Raw genomic sequence first — 20,255 nt, forward strand, 5'->3', positions numbered from 1 at the left:
AGCTGCCTAACTGGGAAGGGTATCAGTTTCAACTGCAGGTCCAGGAAGCTGCCCATGCTAAGAAAATTTCACCAGCTGTCAGTCTTATTTCAAAAATTTAGTTATCCATTGAACTTGAGGTTCTTAGTTTATGAAGAACTTGAGTTTATGAAGAACTTCTTATGAAGAACTTGAGGTCCTTCATTTATGGTTATCTTTACATCAATAAGTACGAGCATATCCATCCACTAAAACTGCATGATTCTGCAGTTCTTTTCAGAACAGAATGTTGCATGCTTGAAATGTCGTAAATAACATTACTTAAGCAAGGATAGACAATTGCTCAACAAAAGTCCCTTACTAGGACACTGAAAAATATATCAGAATTTAAATATTTAAAGTAATAGAGTTTTAGAATTAACTGGAAAATTAGTATTACTGAAAAAATAAGAAAGCTCTTTAAAAGATAGCATTTGATAGTTTGGGAGCTACAAAATATTGACAGCTTGCCAGGATCACATGGAACATGCATTCCCCCCAACAAAGATGGTCACACATCATTTTTACTTGCAAAATCATTTACAAGATATTGACAGGAGCAGCAGCAAAACAGAACTGATAACTGAGCACACAGTTCTCACATTGCCAGGAAAAACAGGCCAACAGCTATTTCCTTCTCAGATCTCAAGCTGGGATATATATAACTGAGTTCACAAACCAGAAATTATCATCTGCCCAGTCTTAGAGGTTCAAAATGTGGCATTTTGCTGAAACTACACAACTAGCTAAGAACACCAAAAATATTATTAGCATTTAAACTTGTCACACCAGAATTTCAGACTTTAAAGGTCAAAGACATTAGTGTGAGATTTCACTTCTGAAGTTGTACCTCTCTTCCTCTTCTTGGAAAAGGGAGAAGGAAACTCCTTGATGGCTCCACATCCTTGCTGGTAAGACCCAGAGAGACTCAGTGGGAACACTAGTGAGGTGGGATTTTTGCACTAATTAAAGTTAATTTTCCTAATAGAGACGGCATTGAGTTATAATCAAAAAAATTAAATATTTTACAGCATGTCCTAATACCCAAATAGCAAGAATCACATTCTTGAGAGTTTTGTAAAGCAATTGCATCCTGTTTCTTTGGGAAATAATTGGAAAGTTAATAAATAAACACTAAGAGTTAGAACTGATAATGATGGGCAAACACAATAAAAAGTAATTTTCTTGTTCTGTGACTCTGAATCCTATTAGAGCAATTCACCTGCCCTGCATCACCTCCTTTGGCTCACTCTTTCCCAGAAATGAACTATTGATTACACCTCTAGTCTGTCATTTTCAAGTGACCTAGCAAGCCTCCCACACACCAATTTAAAAAATAGTTTCCAAGTAAAAGCTGTTCTGAAAATGAGGTAGACGTAAATTCATCAAACCCAATAAAAAAAAGGAGGCTATTCTAATTCAATCCTATAACAATATGTTCTTTGGAAGCTCTACACAGTTAGACTTGAGCTATCTGGGAACTCTGTAACAACTTAAGCTTGTCCCTCTCTTCTTGCATGGCTCCCCAGGTGCCATCCAAAGCCCCCTACCAAGGGTCAGAGAATGAACAATTGACTTATTTTATGAGACAGGCTGCTTTCCATTTTTCCAAGGTTTGTTTCCATGTAAATCCTGGAGCTCTGAGGCTCCTGGGTGCACCTACTTCATTGCATTCACTGCAGTCAGTGATAGATCTGTAGCTATCACAAATCCTTTTCATCTTGGGCAACTTGGTATTTTCAAAGCACTTCCATGTCCTATGAGGGAAGATGCTATATAAATGCAAATACTGACTATTCCCATTTTATCATTTTTTCTGACAAGAAAACACTGCTGCTTTTCAATACTTTAAAAAACACTTATGCCTGAAACATGAGGTTAACTCCTAAAAGTAAGTTAATATTAAAGTAAACATAATAAAAGCCAAGAATAAAATCACTCTGCAAAAGCAGAGATTTAGATTTGGAGGAAACTAAGACTGGTGGTCAAACATCCCTTTGTTCCTTAAACAGCTTAATCTAAAAAAGTTGCAGTCTTTCAAAACCATGATTCATACACATATTGATATGCCCTAGAAATATCAGAGTTATTCTAGAAACAGGTTTAGGTGCTTCTGTACATTGACTTTAAAGCAAGCTTATTTGGTGTCTGTCTGAAATTTGGATAATTTTTGAGCAAAAAATCTACTTGTTTGGTTACTGTTGATTTAAAATAATACAAATAATTAGTCCATCAAATCCTTCAAACCGATGTACCTGTGGAAAAGTCTTCTGAGAAGGGAGCTATGTGCATAACCCTCCTGTCAAACAGCGCTGAGCACAGGGCCAGTGGGTGGCTGGGGAGTCATTATGTTCTTCAAAATAAAGCTGTAATAGGCCGTGGGTGCTGCGTCATCCCTCTGGAGTGCAATTAATTGCAATTACTGCAGCCTCTGTTTGTGACTTCTGACACACTTGCAGGGATAGCTGAGTATTCTCCTTTTGCCCATGAAACAGGCTGCATTTTGTCTGTTGTGTTTTATCTGATCTGCTCCTGGTCCATCTCGTTTTTTGTTGTTGTTGTTGTTGTTGTTGTTGTTGTTGTTGTTGTTGTTTTTTTTTTTTTTAATCTTGGCTTTTGTCTTTCTCTCTGTTCCATGACGTCTCTGCACCCTTGAAAACCTTGCATGCAATTAGAGCGTGTAATGGCAGAGAGGTGCAGTGCTGCTATCAGCCTCCCCTGCACGTGATGGAGAGATTTATTACCACAATCTCCCAGCAAACTGGTGGGAAGTAGATAATAGATCCTAGGTAAGAGATTTACTTGAAACCAGAGAACAATATCTTAATTATCTTTCTCCAAGGACAGAGCCAGTGTCACATTTGTGGGGTCAGGTGCCAAGACACCGGCTCCTTCTCCTCCCATCTCCACCCCACACAGGATCACCTGCCTGCTATTTGGTTTGATGGGGTTCTGCATAAGCTGCAGCCTCAGCAAACACCCTAAGCACTCATCCCTGAAAACTCATGCTCGTGCTCAAATGAACATTTCTTTGATTAACTCGGTAGCATCTGCACAGTGCTCAAATTCTATTTAGGTAACACAGGAGAAAACACCCTACAACCCCACAGAAATCATGTTGAGGCAAATCAGCTCTGAGTCAGATTAAATAGGACTTAATTTGACTTCTGATTTGTTTACACTTCATCACACAGCCAGTCTCCATTATGATCCCTCTTTCTTTCCTACTTCTACAATTTCACACCATTCTCTTAACATATGAAACTATTATTAGAATTATTCAAGTACTCCGAGGATTTTTTGGCAACTCCGTTACCTGCAGGTGTTAGCAGCTTGCTACCACATCTAAAGGAAGCAACCTAAGTCCACGGTGAAGTTCTGTACATAATTGCAAGAGATCTTTAGCTTTCAGTTCCCCCTCCCATAGCACGCATGCATCTTACAGATGTGCCATGCCTGCATCTGAACTCCCACTTCCTGACATAACAAGGGTATTTTGCTTTAGAGAGAAAAATTACCATTTGAAAAAACTTAATTCCTTTGTGTTTGGAGTTGACTCACAGTTTTTAACCCAGCTTTCAGATTAATGCAGATGGCTGTGGAGCCGGGTTTCCCGTAAAACTCGTGGGAATGGGTCAGAAACGTGCCGAGCAGAGAGCAGCACATACCCTCTGCAAGAAATCCAGCCAGACTAGGAGAGCAGCGGCAACCTGGCGCTTTGCAATCAAATTGCCCCTTAATTTACTGTGACTGCTTATTTACCTTCCACACATGCTGTGGCTGCCCTCCTATTTTGCCAGGCTGCCCCTTTCTCTGTGTTTCTCCTCCACTGTCACTCACGGGCTCCTCCGGCTTCTCTGGCTCTTTGGAGCACGGGTTGTGCCCCTCTTCCCTCCCGGATCGTCGAGCCAGATCCAGCCTTCACCTCTGCATCACGGGCAGCTTCCACCAATGCTGGATTTCAGCTTCCTCCTGATGTCAAGTTTCAGCCCAGCCCACGGCTCTTGCATCATGAGCTGGAAAACCCTCCTATGCTCCAGACTTTGCAAGGGATGTTTGCAGAGAAGCAGCAGTTTTATTCACTCTGTGCTTGATGCCCCATTTCTTTTGCAGCTTTCCTCTCTTATGTGACAAGAAACAGCTGTTTGTGTTGAGGGAAGCCTCTTTCTTGAGCTAAATCCCCTTCCTTTTCTAGAAACAGATCTCTCAGTTACTCCAGTGGGACTGAAATCCCCTGAAGTCAATAAAACTTCTCAAAGGAGCATTTCTCCTATCAGACTTTATTTTCATATCCATAAGAAACATTTAAACCATTTTTAAAGGGGATTATTTCTCTCAAAATAACATGATTCTAAATCTAAAATTTTAAATCCATGCAACTTTTTTATGTGCATGAGTGCTAAAAAGAAAAAAATAAAGAAAAAAAAGGAAAAAAACCAAGGAAACAAGGGGCAGAGGGTGTGCTGGTGAAATAAATTACCTGCATAACTTTTAGTTAAATGCTGGATCTACAGGGTAGTCCTGCAAACCACCTCATGAGCAACTGGATTCAAACACAGACCTGTTTGGGGCCACTCAGTTATGTATAGTGGCAGCACAAAACAGGTTAAAATTTTCAGAATCTGGGTTATTATCTTAATATCTGATTGAGGCCAGGACTGACTGCTGCTGTTTGTTTAACACACTGCACAAAGCATTTTTCTGCTCCTGCAAAAAGCCTCGGGTGCAGATCTGCAGCGAGACTGAGCACTCACAGCAGATTGCTGATGACTTCTGGAGAAATGTCCCTGCCTTATCAACTCTACATCACATTTCGCACCGCAAATTGCATTTGAAGTTTTAAAGCTGGATGAATGTGTGAGCTTGATTACAGACATTCATGCAGATAAGATTGTGGAAGAGAAGTTACATTGCAGGACTACACCCTTTCTCATACAATTCCGTGCCAGATCTCTGAAATTCTGTAGCAGACCTTTGCAGTTCTGTAATAATTTAGCAGTTTACTTGACTTAAAAAGCAGCTGGAGAATGTTTTTTCCAAGCTCTGAACAACTCGCCCTGTTTAAATCCACCACTAAATCTGGACTCTGACTCAGTGAAATTAATGGCTGTACGATATTCCAGCTTTCACAACTCTCAAATCAGATATATTTGCAGGATTCAATGGGATATGCAGGAATAGGAGGGATAAAATTTTGTTTCCTCACATGGAAAAGGCAGTAAAAAGAAAGTGAGAACAATGTTTTCACCCAGTCTCGAGGATCAAGGAGAAATGGCAAGTTCAAACTGAGTATCTCAGGAGTGGGAACTCACAGAGAGTTTTATCCCAAGGAAACAAAGCAGATCAAAAGGCTTTGGTTTCAGAAATGCTGTAAATGTGCATGCACGGGCTACTGAAGAGATCTGCTGCTTCTGAGCAGCGAAGATGAGGTCCCACTGCTTCCAAAGGATATTGTTATCAACACAGCAGGGTCCACTGTCACTTTCAGAAAACCTTGCTGCCTTCTTTTACTCTGGTTGTGGAGCAGCACCCTGACCCCAGAGAAAAAACATTAAAACACAAAATACAACAAACACTCAGCACATGGAGAGTGCTAATAGAGAACACACTGAGAAAGCAAGATGATGCTGCCACTTTGCTACTAATGCCACAAATGGCATTGTCATAGACGCTGCCAGCTCTGCTCTGCTCAACATTTAAGAAATAAAAGAAATTTTTCTGTCAAGAACACAGCGATGATGATGATGATGATGATGATGATAATAATGAAACCCAAATTCTTCAACCAGCATACAGAGGCACAACTGCAGCAGGGCAGATAAACAATCTGATGGGTGCTCCATGTGCCCCACTGACAAGGGGTGACACTCACAAGTCACTGCCTGGAAGTACAACTCGGATTACAATCAATAAGAGAATCTGCAGTATTTGCTTTGCGTCTCTACTTGTTTTGTGAGTTTCAGTCAGTTTGCATTACTGTGCATTTTCATCCCCTGGGGACAACAGGCATGAAGGAGATAAGGTAAGAGGAGTAAAGGAAGAAGTGAGATGGAGGCACAGCTAGTTTTTAGGAGTATAGTGAACAATTCAGTATTTTAGGGCTGTCACAGCCATTCTACAACCACACTGCAAAGCTGGCAGTTACAGCCTTGCCCAAACAGGCATCCACAATTTCCTTTCAGCCCGGCTGCCAAACATATCTTGAGGCTTCTAAATGTTTGGGTTCCACAGGGTGGAAACCTAGTGTAGAAATACCGTCCATGCAGGGAACCTTGTGAGAAGTTCTTTTTGCTCCAAGAGATTTTCTGCAGACAGAAATCATGGAGGGCAATAGCCTAATAGGCTTTTTAATAAGGACTGCACAATGGAAGTACCCACAGTTAAAATAGAAGTAGGAGTTCTAGAGATAAGAATTTTTGGAGAGATGTAGCACCCCTACATCTTCAGAGTAGGAGGCAGTCATTAAACTGCATATGATTCCAGATGAACTTCCCTGCATGAGTTTCTTATTTAAAAACTGCCCTGTGCCCAAGATTTATGCCTTTTTCCCCAGAAGCCACGAGCAGCAGCCTTCCTCAGAAACAGTACTGTGTGCTGACCTGATACTGAGGTAGGAGACTGAAACAAATACAACTGCTTCTGCTTTTTGCCATAATCTCTGATTACACACGTGTCCAAAGCGTTTCACCACATCCCACAGGAATTAAGGCCCTGGGGATGCAGAAGCTTGCTGCGCAGTTCTTGGCATGCCTGGCCAAGCAGAGGGGAGCAGGATGACAGGCACTGAGGCAGTGCTAAAACTTCAGCAGCAGCATCATAGCCTGAAGAGTGTCCTGAGAAACTTGAGCAACAAACAATAAATTCCAAAATGCAATACTTCCCAAGCAATCAACTCCAAGGGTAGGAAGGAAACAATAAGACCAAGCCAGCTGCAGGTCAGTGTCATTGCAAGGGCAAAAAACTGCCTGAGGACCAGCATTGTTTTCTTTCAAGATGGGGAAAGGTTCCTTCTAGAATTTCAGCATCCTAAAGTCTCCATGAAGGCTGGTGAAATCCAAGCCTCTGCAAACTCTTCAACATTGTAAAAGTGGTTCAAACAACTAGTGAGAAAAATTTTCATACCTTTTCTCTTTTTCTTCTCGGGCTTCTCCAAAGTGGGATCTGATCTTACAGGTAGGTTTGAAGATAGAGGAGCACGCTATACCTAGCCACAAACAGAAAAGCTGAATACACATCAGAACAATCATATTTGCCAGAGAAGACAAGAGAAGGAAAATTCACAGTCAGAACTGGAACACTATTGCACCATATGCTTTCCAACAGCCAAGAACAACAGGGGCCCTGCACAATCCTTGCCTTACTGCACCCTGTTGTATTTCCACCTGGAAAGACATATGGCAGTGCCTAGGAGAGAAAATGTTCCTTTTTCTTTTTTTGTTTTCCTAATGTTAATGTTATTTCCCAGCTTTAAAGGAACATTTGATTATGAAACATGCTCAGACCAAAGATTAAAAAATCTTCCTATCTCTTCCCACTAATTACAAAAACAGGTCCATTGGCCTGCTGGTATTATGACCAAATGAAAATTTGAAGGCATGGCTTGGATACTACTTTTTGTTATGCATCACTGACAAAATTGCCTGCTCTGCAGAAACCTGGTGCCTCACAGTTATGGCAGGGATGCTAAAAATTGTCCTGGAAGTGTAACCTTACAAAAATCATCCTTCTGCCTATGAAATGAAAAACACTGCTTTGTAAAGAACTGACCAGGAGCAAACATTCAGCACAGCAAGAGTCGCTTTTACCCATAATTACAGTCAGTCTTAAAATGCCATTTTTTACTCAGAGCACATTCAACATTACAGGAACTTACTCATGACTGCTGCTGGGCGAGGGAAGCAGTAGTTATGTTAAAAGATGTAAGAATAAGAAACCACACAAAAAGCTCTTATAACTACCCTCTCATCACTTGGGTAAGTAGAAATATTTTAACAGTGATTTTATTGTAGCAGTAATGCTTTTCACCTCCTTTCACAGTACCTCTGAAAGAGGTATGTTGATCACTTCTGCTAGAAGAGGGCTATATCTAAAAGAAAAACCTGCATAAAATTGATTATTACAAGTCTCACCACCCCATACCTCCACTGGGTATGAGAGGAATATTGTGAAACTCTGTAATTATTTCACCAGCCTTGATTAATATAATTGTGAAGGTTGGTCCACCTCTCTTTAGTGAGGTTACCCTTCCTCTGGCCACCCCAAACTTAGCCCTGTGACATTCTCTGCCTCAAAGGGGCACATCTGCCTTAACAGGCTGTGACCAGAGATTGCCCCAGGCACCTGATCCAGCTGGGCTTCCAAGTGACTATTCCTCCATCACAGATTTCAAAGTGTTCACAGTGGTTTTACAGTGAGTCACAGAATCATTCAGGTTGGCAAAGACTTCCAAGACCATGGAGTGCCTGCTGTGCCCGATCCCCACCTTGTTACCAGCCCAGAGCACTGAGTGCCATGTCCAGGCCTTCCTTGGACACCTCCAGGGATAGGGACTCCAACACCTCCCTGGACAGCCCCTTCCAATGTTTAACAACACTTTCCATGAAGGAATCCCTCCTGCTGTCCAACCTGAGCCTCCCCTGGCCCAGCCTGAGGCTGTTCCCTCTCCTCCTGTCCCTGTTCCCTGGGAGCACAGCCCGACCCCCCCAGCTGTCCCCTCCTGTCAGGAGCTGTGCAGAGCCACAAGGTCCCCCCTGAGCCTCCTTTGCTCCAGGCTCAGCCCCTTCCCAGCTCCCTCAGCCTCTCCTGGGGCTCCAGCCCCTTCCCCAGCTCCGTTCCCTGCCCTGGACACGCTCCAGCCCCCTCATGCCTTCCGTGAGCTGAGGGAACATGGCTGCTGGGCCTAGCTCAGGCTGGGAGCTTTCACTCTTAATCTCTTCATTTCCTGAAAAAAAAAGTCTCATTAATTCCTTGGATACTTCCAGCCCTGTGCACGAAGGTTCCCCTGTGACTGCTCATTCCTGGTGGAGCATCCTGGATGCCTGCTGAGTCCTGATGGGCCTTGCTCAGGACAGGCTCCCTGCCCGGCCATTTTGGCCCACACTGCTCCTTTCAATCCATTGGAGGACACATCCTGCTCCCAATAAACAGGTGTGACCTTCCCAGTGCAATTTGGCAGATGTTCCCAATATACCAAAGGCTGAGCGGTAGCCCTTATTGAATACACTGTAGGAAATCTGCCTGCGTCCTTCCTGTAGCAGAAAAACACTTAATTCCTTGTGCTTTCCCTTCTTTTTCACTGTCTTTTGAAACCAGAATTGAATGAACACTAAAATGTATCCCTTTTGAATCTTTGATAACATAGAACTACTTCTACATCCATTTCACTATATTGAACATTATAATTAAAAATAATCATACATAATTGTAAAATATATTATAATAATAAATTATTTTAAGATAAGGAAGCATTGTTAATTTCACTCACAAGCAGGGACCTTTTGGCAAAGAAATTATGTAAATTTTCAGTAATGTCTTCCATTTATTTCCCAAATGTAGTGAGATGCCTTTTAATGAGGCCAGCCTTAAACTCTAAATAAGCTTGGATGAGTTACCTACTTATTCATTTGGTACAGGCAGACAAGCAAGTGTGTTTCACTAGCACAAATGATCACACAGTCCATTTCAAATTTACACATAATTATCTTTGCTTAGCACTCTTTTTCTTACAGCTTTTCAAAAACAGTCATTTGGGGGCAAATTGCTTAAAATGACAAGAGCAATCCCACTGATTTAAGGAGAACTGAATAAACGCAGCAGATTTTGAAGATCATATGTGCTGCTTTTATGTGTTAGAATTAATATCAGATGTTCTCACACAGCATCCAGCGAAGGAGCGGAAATAATATCATGTGGCACGTCCTTCTTGTCATTCAGTCACAACACATCACAGGCATGCAAGAAGCTGAAATGCCTTCCTGAAGTGCCTGTCTCTCTCCATCCCTAAGTAAGGCCTCCAAGGAAGATATCCCTGTCAAATGCCTCATATTTTGTGAGGGGGACAGAGGTTATTCTGAAGTGAAGGCACAATCCAAGGAGATTGCTTGACTGTAGCCAATGCATAATTTAAAAAAAAAGGTTTCATCAAAAAAACCCCAGCAAAATAATTCACCAGCTTTTTGATTAATACCTTTAAAGGACTAGCGAGCTGTTAGGAAAAAGCCTCTACTAGGGAAAGAAAAGTTAAAGTCACACTTAATCTATATTGCCCTGATTATCAAGATTAAATTAAGTTATATGTTCAAAGGTTCAAACACACATGCTGCTTGAGGCAACAGATTTCCAAAAAGGAAAAAAAAAAAAGACTATGGCAACAGATTAGGGAAACTTTCAGAGCTACCCTGGGAAAAGCCCAAATGCTTGAGGTTTAAATTATCTGCTTTTCAAAGATTATTAAGCCAAACAACTCCAATTTACAACTAATACATTTTTCTTTTCCCACTCCTGAAAATCAAAAATTTTAGACTTTTACTGCTCTGTTCTTTTACTGGCATCAGTTATGCAGATTTTCTAACACTGTGTTGGTCAGGTACCTTTTTGTTCCCATGAACTTATCCATCATTTTATTCTCACGGAGGTGTTGTAAAGCAGAAGATTTACAATGCTATTTTGGATATTTTTGAGGTAAATAATTTGAGTATTTTGAGAGACAGCACTTCCTTGATGAGAAACCTGCAGGATTGCTCCCTGACAGTATGTGAATTACCATCTGAAAAGAAGCTGTTGCCCCCATCAGATATCTTACAACAGTAAAATATTTTGTTGTAGATTGACTTAGTAAAAAAGTTATGAGTCTTTTAGTTCTCATGCATCATTACTAGAAATACAAACAGGTAATATACTGAAATGTGGATAAATCGTCTGTCTTCAGAGGATCCCTCAGAGTTGTTATTTGTAGGTACAGAGAAACACAATTGGTAAATGAAATAAACAGGCTGCAGATTGATCTCTGTTAACTGCAGTGCTTAAATAATGCAAATGAAAAAATACTGCAAATCAGAACATATTTTAGTCAATGCATTTGATTTACAGAATAAAATATGTTTTCAGCTAAGGCTGTGGCATTTTTATCCAGGGAGGGTTCAAATTTGAATTTTTCATGGCAAAGTCAACTGTGCAGGTGAAGGCAGGCTTGAGCTCTTCAGATGTACTTGGAATTCTCAAGATCTGAGGAAGCACCGATGTGGAAACTACAGAGTAATGATGATTGAGTTGTCTTCTGCTTGGCTACTCTAGGTGATAGCCAGGGAGGGTCCTGCCTGTCCACACAAGCCCATGTACCAGTAAACTTCAGAAACACCCATCCTCTAAGCCACTGAATGTTACCAAAATTTATCTGAATAGACAAGGTGTGGAAAACCAAGTACTCCATGCACTATAAAACAAGGCAAACCCATCTATCTGAATTGAATAGAAAGTAGAACCTAGACCAAAATGAAATGCATGGGAAAAATCTGAATACATGCATGAGAAAGGGTGGATCCAGGGCAAAACAGGGTAAGTGAAAACGTATTAAAACTCTGAGAAACACTGGACACAGGAAATGGTTCCCCCCATCCCATCATGGCATCTCCTGCCGCACATGTGGTAACAAGCAACTTTTTAACTGTTCCAATAAATGTTACTCAATAAGGGCTCTGGGTCTTTGTACCCTCTGTACAATGTGATAAAATACTGGGTGCAGTTTGAACCTACTTCTCCTCGTGAAGCCTCAGCTACCCTTTGACAAACCTCTCTTTTCAGCATTTTTCAATCCTCCAGAATTGCTGTCCTGCTCTTATTTACAGTGCTCTAAACACAGAACAATTGATCACTTACACAGAATCATTTTAGACTCTCCTCCTAAGCAGACCCCAGCATATTAAAGAAATCAAGTCTGGCAGAAGGCAAGCACAAAAATAATGTCTCTTCAATTTCCCTTCTGCCTTTAAAATGTGTGCTGAATTGCACACAGCTCTTTCATTCTGCAGGAACAATTTACATGATTATATTGATTGAAGATACAGCCAGGAGGGGGTTCAGTACAGCACTCTCCTCATCCAGGGCTGAAGGCGATGCTGTGGAGGAGAGAATAAGGACAGTAATTGCTCCAGAAACACAAAAGACCATGCTTCTAGCAAAAAAAAACCAAAAAAAAAAAACCCAACCAAATGTGGGAAGAGGGACGGTTAGAACCTGTAAGAAGGTTTTTGTAGGTAAGTAACAAACTGAAAGACAATTTGTGGAAGAGCTGTCATTTTTAAATGGAATTGAGGTCGTACAAAGAATAAAATGCCCATGAAAATGGCATGCCAGTGTACACTGGGTGTTTTCTTCCAGGAAGCTGTTAGCTTGGAAATTTTTCAACACTTCTCTAAGCTTTGTTTTCCTGCACAGATTGGCGTAAATTGGAAAGGAAGAAAAGGCAGAGGAAAATAAATTTCAGTTATATGTACAGGACTGTGTGTGAGCACCAGCTCAGCAAAATGGTCCAAAAATTGTGTACTTAAATGCACACAGACCCAAGGAAAAGCTGGTTTTGTTACCAGACATCAAGTCTTCAGAAGGAACTGTTCATGCTGACAAAGAACTGTGCACAGAGCTGAAGTTCAGACTGCACAAGCAGGGCCCTTACAAGTGCTGCTCATCTCTTCAGAACAAAACAACAGCACTTTCCCTCTGCTGTGACACAACCTGCTTGTTTAAAGGAAGCTATTTAATGTCTGCTTCATAACCCCTCAAAGATAAGCTGAAAGAAAAATGCGCCTTTGGGCAGGATAAGCTTGGCAGAGAAGTGACTTGTGAACATTTCCTCTTGTCCAGGGGAGGGAGATGAACAAAGGAGCCCTTCTCTTTCCTGGCAAGTAAAGGACTTTGGTTATTTAGATTATTTTGTCTTGAGTACAGGTGCTGACAAGGCATCAAACATGCTGGGTTTACAGCCTGCTCAACGTGAAGTTAATTGTCTGGCCAAACAAAGTTTGGAGCTCTCAGATCCAGCTTTTCCTCTGTTATGGCACTGCTTTGAGGAGCACGGTGCACCTAATACCTGCTTTTTAATAAAATGAACAATGCCCTTGAGGCAACACGTAATTTTGAACTCCAGACTGAGTATTTATGACCACTGAAATTGCTGTTTAATTAAAAAAAAAAATTCTGACGCTGCAGGCCAGAATTTCCACATTCCCACATTCTGATGCTCTCTGAATGTGTACTCTCGGTATTTTGTCATCTTAAACTTATGTAATCGTATTAAGTTTCATTCAGCTGAGCCAGATCCTGCAAGTTCTCCTTTGGCAGCTCTGTGGAAAGCTACAGCAGCATTTTACCATGCCCAAGGCTGACAGGTCCTATTAAAAAGGACCTTTCATTCTGTAGGGCTGATATAACCATTTAGCCCATCCACAGCCCTTCGTATATAATAATGTGCTTGATATTCATCTTGCCTGACCTTCAGTTCTTAGGAAGTATTCCTGTATAAATGTTCCCTTAGCTTGGTTCCTGAAGTTGGAGCTTTTCAGTGAAGCCATTCACACACTCACTCTGCGCTTGACAATTTAATTACCTAATATTTCTAAAAGGCGTTTTTGGATGAAAGTCTGTATTAGAAAAATGAAATGCTTTTATTACTTTAGTGCCTTCTATGACAGTGAGTTATTTTTAATGGGACTTGGTGTCATCCCTGCATTCCAACACGGAACTGATCAGTCATTTAACTCGTTTTTAAAGCTAACTAATGGGGGGTTATGGCACTGACTACCTGCTCCAAGCCAGGAATCAAAACGAAACATCCTCAGAGGGAAAACCTGCTACAAGAGGGGGCTCTTGGAGCAGAGCAGTGAACACCACAGCATGGAGTTGTGTCAGGGTAGGGTGAGGGTGGATATCAGGGAAAGGCTCTTGTCCCGCTTTAGGGTGAATTTTGGAAGAAACTTCCAAAGCGGTCTCTCTAGAAAGCAGATGTGAGCAGCCCATCATCCAACTCGTTTGGTAAAATATTTCCTTGGAGAAAAATGAAAAAAACTGTTTATTTAGTAAGCAAAGTATTTACAAGCATAAAAGATTAATATTAAACAATAAAGCCTCTTGCTGTTCTGAAGAGATGGCATATTTAGAAAGTTCTTTTTATGAGGTGTAGCTCAGCTTGCTCAGTCTCTTATCAGTCCCTCCTGCGCTGCAAAGTGCTGTGTCCCAGGCTCCAGTGGGCCACAGGTGTGATCTCCTGGTGTTCTCCTGGGCTTTCAGTCCAGAGCAGGTTTGAGAAAGTTCCAAGAAAAAGAAAAAAACACAGTCCAGGGAACTTCGCTGCCTCAGCTAGCTAAAAACTAACTAAAAAAAAGCAAAGGAAAGCTCTTTCCCGCTGTCAGTCCATGCTGAACAGAGCAGCTGTGTCTGCCCCTGGATTCCTGGAAGTGTCCAAGGCCAGGTTGGATGGGGCTTGGAGAAACCTGGAATAGTGGAAGGTGTCCCTGCCCATGGTGTTATAGGTAAAAGTTAAGTTAAATTAGGGTATAGTTCAATTATATTGTATTAATTATGTTATATTAATTGTATTATGTTAAAGAGGGGGGAGGGTTTATTAGAATGTGCTAGGAGAAGGGTCCAGGGTTTGGTGGAACAGTGGTCTGGCGCGGCAAGGTGAGGTCAAAGAGGGATTGGATGGAAGACCTGACCAATCATTCGAAGCCCTGCAGAAACGATTGGTCCAGAATGAACGGCGTTAAAGACCAGTGAGAAGCCTGGAAATGGACCAATCAGCATGCGGATCCAAAATGGACCTATCCTGGACTCAAAGGGGGCTATAAATAGGGGAAATGTGGTTGTCTTGGGGTTCTTCTTTTTGGATGTTTGTTTTTTATTGGGAAGATCTCAGTGCGCTTGGGGTTAGCTCACTGTTTTGTTTTTGGCTCGCTGTGTGGGTGCCTGGGCTTATCCTGGGTACTCCGTTCCTTGTAGCTATTTTAATAAATGAGAACCTCCTTCTCCGGAGAAAGTTTGGCCTCGTTCATATTCATAACAATGGCAGGGAGTGAGACTGGATGAGCTTTAAGGTCCCTTTCAACCCAAACCATTCTGGGATTCTCTGATTCTATCATTCTTTTAAATCACTGCAGTTTTCATAATGTGTCTCGCTCATTCTGAGCTTTTTTTTATTCTAGTGAACCAGTGAAAAACAGATGCTTGCGCACCTTTGCATTTCTTGAGAATTAATGCTATTAAAATTCTTTCCCTTCTTAATTTTTTTTCTCAAATTCTTGTAGTCTTTCCTTGTATTAATGTTACTTTTTATTGAAATGGACATTCTAGTTACCCATGTCCGCTTTTGTAAGTGCTCTCATATTTCTTTGGCTTTCAGGATATTTATTTCTGAGGTGAAGCATGTAATTGTTCAATCCAATAAGAATTTCATCACCTTTAAGAGGAAGAGATGCCTTGCAGAAGAAGTCTAGTTTGGAGGCATTACTGGCAGCACTGCAGTGTGAGCTACCAAAAAATGTCAGAAGTTAAAAGGAAGGAAGGTAATTTTCTGCCCATTCTGGCCATGAAACTTGGGAGTTTTGGAAAAAAAATGAAGTTCTGTTTTTAATAAAGTGGTGATATTTCTCCATTCTATAGATACTGCTTTCACCTCAATAATTTCTTGTTTGCTGGTTAAGGATCTTAACCCCTCTGCAGCAAGCACTTCATGGCAAGATACCTTTGATCTGGTTGCTGACTGACACAGCAGAACAGAAATTCTGTAACAGCTCTTCAATTAGAATAACATAAAGTCGCTGTTAATTTCTAATCTGAATACGTGTTTTCAATTGTATTTAAGACCAAAAAAAACTGTGCTGCTCGTGCTTTTCTCTCTTACAGAGCAGCACATGCCCAGGCCTGTTCTGGAATTTTGTAAATGAAGTGGTAAATAAAACGTTTGGAAGTGGACAGCATTTATTGATACATAATCCTGAAGTTCATGCCACGGGGTAACAACCAGCCCTGTTGAAGTAATGTGCTTGTGATGTTTACATTTAGAATTAGTGCAAACAGACATTTATAGAAGGCTTAAAATATGAAATAAAAATAAACAGCTATGGCCATCTCTGTTCCTTATCCCAAAAGAAAACCACAGTGTGGCCTGTGCAAATAATATGGTGGAAACTTAAAGCAAATGGAAAAAATGCAATTATCTTTGCTAGCTAAATATTTATTTGGCACAAATTTCAGTTGTACCATCATGAAAGTGTAAAATTAGGAAGAACAAAGAGCAGGTAGAGAGCGTTTTTCAACACTTAGGTATTTATTTGCATTATGAAACAAATGTACATAGCATACTTATGGAACTATACATAATTCTAGCTAAGAGTCTGGATTTTATATTATTTTAGCACAGCACAACTTAAAAAACAGGGAAAACTATAAAAGTAGAAAAGAAAAGTAGTGGTGCCATCTGTAAATGGAAAAGAAAGAGAAGAAATAAATAGTTCAAAGTTCAGAAGAAGTATGTAAGTGTTGCTGTGAGACTTTGGGTGCCAGGACACTGTAGAACTTTATGGCAAAGGAATACAATTGTTTGTTTATTAAGCTGAAAAATAACCCAAAGAGTCAAATTCAGAAATTCTGTACCTTCATATGAGGTGGATCACTGAAAAAACTGTAAACATACAGTAAAAATTGTCTTGTTTATACTAAGTTTCTCTTGGTGGCAAAAGAGGGAGGGGTTGGCTGGTTGTTTCCTACAGACTTTTAAGTAGGAAAGAAACTATAAATGAAAAGGACTGTGGGGAAATAACACATTTTTGGGTGAAGAGGCCAAGCTGCTGCTTAGATATTTCTCATTTCCAAACAGAACTTGAAGATTTTAATGAGAAACAATTTCTGAGAAAACATACAATTAAAAAAAATGAACTAAAGATCCAAAGTTAGTAAGAGAACATGCAGTAATTTATTTCTGCAGTGTATCTGTCTATGCACAAAATAATCCTGTTTTGTCTCTTACATTTAATTATATTTTCAGCTGGGCTGGTTGATATTTTAAATTAATATCTTATCCTCGGAGGAAGATGTGCTCATTAGCACTCCAGCTGTGTTGGAAACTTTTGTAGGTGTAGCAATAGAAACGCGTGTTTAATTTGATTTTTCAGTCATTTGTGACTCCAGCTCAGACAAGGAACCCATTTAGGTGTTTCTTATGGCGCATTTTTCTTCACTTGTTTGCTATTCCCTATAATTTTTCCCTCCCACTTCTGTCCTTTTCCCTGTCCCTGTGAAGCACTTCCTGCATTAAGAGGATTTGCAGGAATAACCAATTAAAGGTGCTTGTGACAGACTGAGACAGGCCAAGATTAGAAGCATCTCACCTGCCTTTGCTTAGGTGTCTCATGTGCTTAGCAGAGAAATGCCAGCACTTCTGGGGGTCAAGATTTCTTCTTTCCTTTCTTTTTTTTACAAGCTGAAAGAGGGGAGATACACTTAGGAGGAGATAGAAGAGTTATGGAAATAAGAACCATTTCTTTCAGCGGTACAATTTGTGAAAGGGGCTCTAAAAATTCTGCACTTGGCTCATTAATGTTTTTTAAGAGGTATTTGGCTGAGCTGGACCACTAGTTTCTAGATCTGGTGTTTTGTCCCCAAAAGGAGGAGACCATTTTGTGTGTGCTGGAGGCTGGGAAGAGGGGCTCACCTGGGAGGGCTCAGATCCTGGGAGATGGGGAGCTGGAGCGGGAGCAGGGCTTGGCACGGCGGGGAGCAGAGGTGGGAGGAGAGGAGAGGAGAAGGATGGAGCTCTGGAGAGAGCTGCAGCTCTCAGCTGTGTGCACCAAACCCTCCTGGAACATTTGGAAGGGATGAGCTGTTCTGTCTCTGCAAGTGGGTTCTTCGTTTTCTGTGGTGGTTGACATTTTGTGTGTACAAAACCAGGGATGTATTTTAAGTTATGCCTCCGCTCTTTGTACTCACACAAACAAGCCAAAAATGTGAATGGATATTTGTAATACTAAGCTTAAAATCATGAGCAACCTCATTTCCTCTTTAGGTTGTGAATTTAATGACAGTAAAACTATAAAACTTCATATAATTTGTATACTTTGAAAGCAAGCAATAGCTGATTTTTCATTCTTTTTTTCCTCCTTCCTCAGGGTGACTTTCACAGTAGAACAGAACAAATCAACCTTGTCAGGCTCCTTGGTGTGTAGAGCATGATTTCTTCAGCCAGAGCTTGAGGAATCTGATTCACAGACACAGAAAAAGAGCAAGAAAGATGTGTCATAATTGAATCTACGTAAATTCTGATTGTATCTTCCCTTCCTGTCTTTTTCTTTAAAACCTGAAGACAGAACAGGGCTCTGCTGAAAGCCTTGCCTCTTGCCAGATCTTTTTTAACTTGACATGTGCCTCAAGCTCTGCACTACAGAACAGAAGCTCACAGTCCTCAGAGTGAAATCTCAGCAGTTTTGGGGCTCAGCTTTTATGTGGCACCCACTGACCATTCCCACCTGCTCCTCAGTATGGGGGAAGATGCTTTTGGAGAGTTTCTTAGTAGAATCCTTCATTTTTCATGGATTTCTTACTCTGGAGGGCTATGCCTTGTTATTTCCTCTGTATCTGAGGTCTGCAACTGCAAAGTTTTAAGGTGAATAAACTTTAAAGTGAATTGGAGCATTGCTCTACAGGTGTCTCACAGATATGTCATGCTGTGACTATTAGGTTAGCGTGTTGGTTTTGAATAAGAATAACAATTAATTACAAAAAAGCAGAATTTCAGATCCTAATAACTTTAGGAATTGAAATATTGAAGTATATTAAGAAATACTGGCACCATAACACTGTTGGCACAGTAATTGCCCAACCAATGCAACCTATAAGATCAGCAGAATATGAAGCATTATTAATTTTTATTTTCTTCTCTTACAGGGCAATTTCTGGGAATTGTAAACTCTCAGATAGCACCTTGGCCTTCATCAGACAGCTCAGGGATGGTTTGAGTTTTCTTATTAGCTTAATTGGCTTCCCAGGAAATGTCAATTTCTTCTCTGAATTCACAGCAACCCTCCTGTCGCTGATGGTGCCCCTGTTGTGACTGACTGTTCCAGGTAAACATGCTCTTCAGCTGGAAAGAACTCTGTGTATTTTGCTTTTATCTTCTTAAGGGAAAAAGTAAATCACAAGTGATGGGGGAAGCTTGTTCCTCTAACAGTTTAACTTTGAATATGAATTCTGACATGCATTTTTAGCCCACGGCCTTTCCTCTATCTTAGGAGATCGTAGCACTTCATACCCAACCTGTGGGTTGAATGTAGAGTAAATACATGTGTGTAAAAATGAAGGAAATAATGTAGAAATGCAGGAAATAAAGTTGATCTTTCAGCACAATCCTGGAGAGTGGAGGTGCCTGTCTCTATTCTCCTTCCATTAGAAAAGTACAGACAACTGAAAATTATGGTTTTGGTACCAGTTTGCCTTTCCCACTCACCACTCTTACCAAGCAGATTAGAAGTCTTGACCATATATAATACCATTTTTAATAGTGGGCATATCTTATTAAGGGGTTTGTGTACAGACAGAGACAGTTCTGTGACAGGCTGTTGCAGAACACATCAAGCCCATACTGATGATGAACAAAATGGACCATTCCTTGCTGGGATTGCAGCTGGAGCTGGAGGAATTTTACCAGAATGGTGTAGAAAATATCACTCTTACAATTCCCACATGGGGGGAAGGTGAAACTGGACCAATGAGTGATATTGTGGTAAAGAAGATATAAAAACTTTGCTGTGGTTGAAACCGAGTTTTGGAGAGCACCAGCCTTGAAGCAAAATAACTGCATGCATTTAATGCAGTTCAGAGTCATTCTTCAGTCCCCTTCCCCCCTCATTGTCCCACGTTCTTTCTTTTGGGGATGTTATTTCAGACCAAACAACTGGGGAGTGGAAGCAACTGGGAGGGAGGGGAGAATTCACAAAGCACGTCATGCTCTGGTGACAAAATCTGTATGCTCAAGGTGGTTTCTGAGCATCATTCAAACCCCAAGTGTCAGAAATCTGCCTGGGGCAAACTGATGAAGGGGAGCTGTGGGTCTTTAAATCCATAAGATTGGCTTTCTGTGCCTCACTTTGCTGCTTCTGTCACTTACACAACAAGAAAGGTGGCCTTTCTGCTATTCCTGACTGGGGAGATATTTAATTTGCTCTGTTCTGATCTGAAGATGTAAGTCTCTGTTT

General features: G+C 40.9%; 1 protein-coding gene and 1 pseudogene across 2 annotated transcripts in view; one reads left to right on the plus strand and one right to left on the minus strand.

The window, feature by feature from the left end:
- ST8SIA5 (ST8 alpha-N-acetyl-neuraminide alpha-2,8-sialyltransferase 5) overlaps nt 1–3,816 on the minus strand; it is a 69,143-nt gene extending 65,327 nt beyond the window's left edge. For both annotated transcript variants that reach the window (XM_030969235.1, XM_030969233.1), the window contains exon 1: nt 3,781–3,816. The gene's annotated coding sequence lies outside the window, so the exon portion shown is untranslated. The remainder of the gene's footprint in view (nt 1–3,780) is intronic.
- A 2,210-nt stretch (nt 3,817–6,026) lies between these two features.
- LOC115915797 lies at nt 6,027–19,798 on the plus strand (annotated as a pseudogene).
- Nucleotides 19,799–20,255: the final 457 nt, after the last annotated feature.

This window comes from Camarhynchus parvulus, chromosome Z (genome assembly GCF_901933205.1).
Source record: "Camarhynchus parvulus chromosome Z, STF_HiC, whole genome shotgun sequence".
In the NCBI taxonomy this organism is placed as follows: Eukaryota; Metazoa; Chordata; class Aves; order Passeriformes; family Thraupidae; genus Camarhynchus; species Camarhynchus parvulus.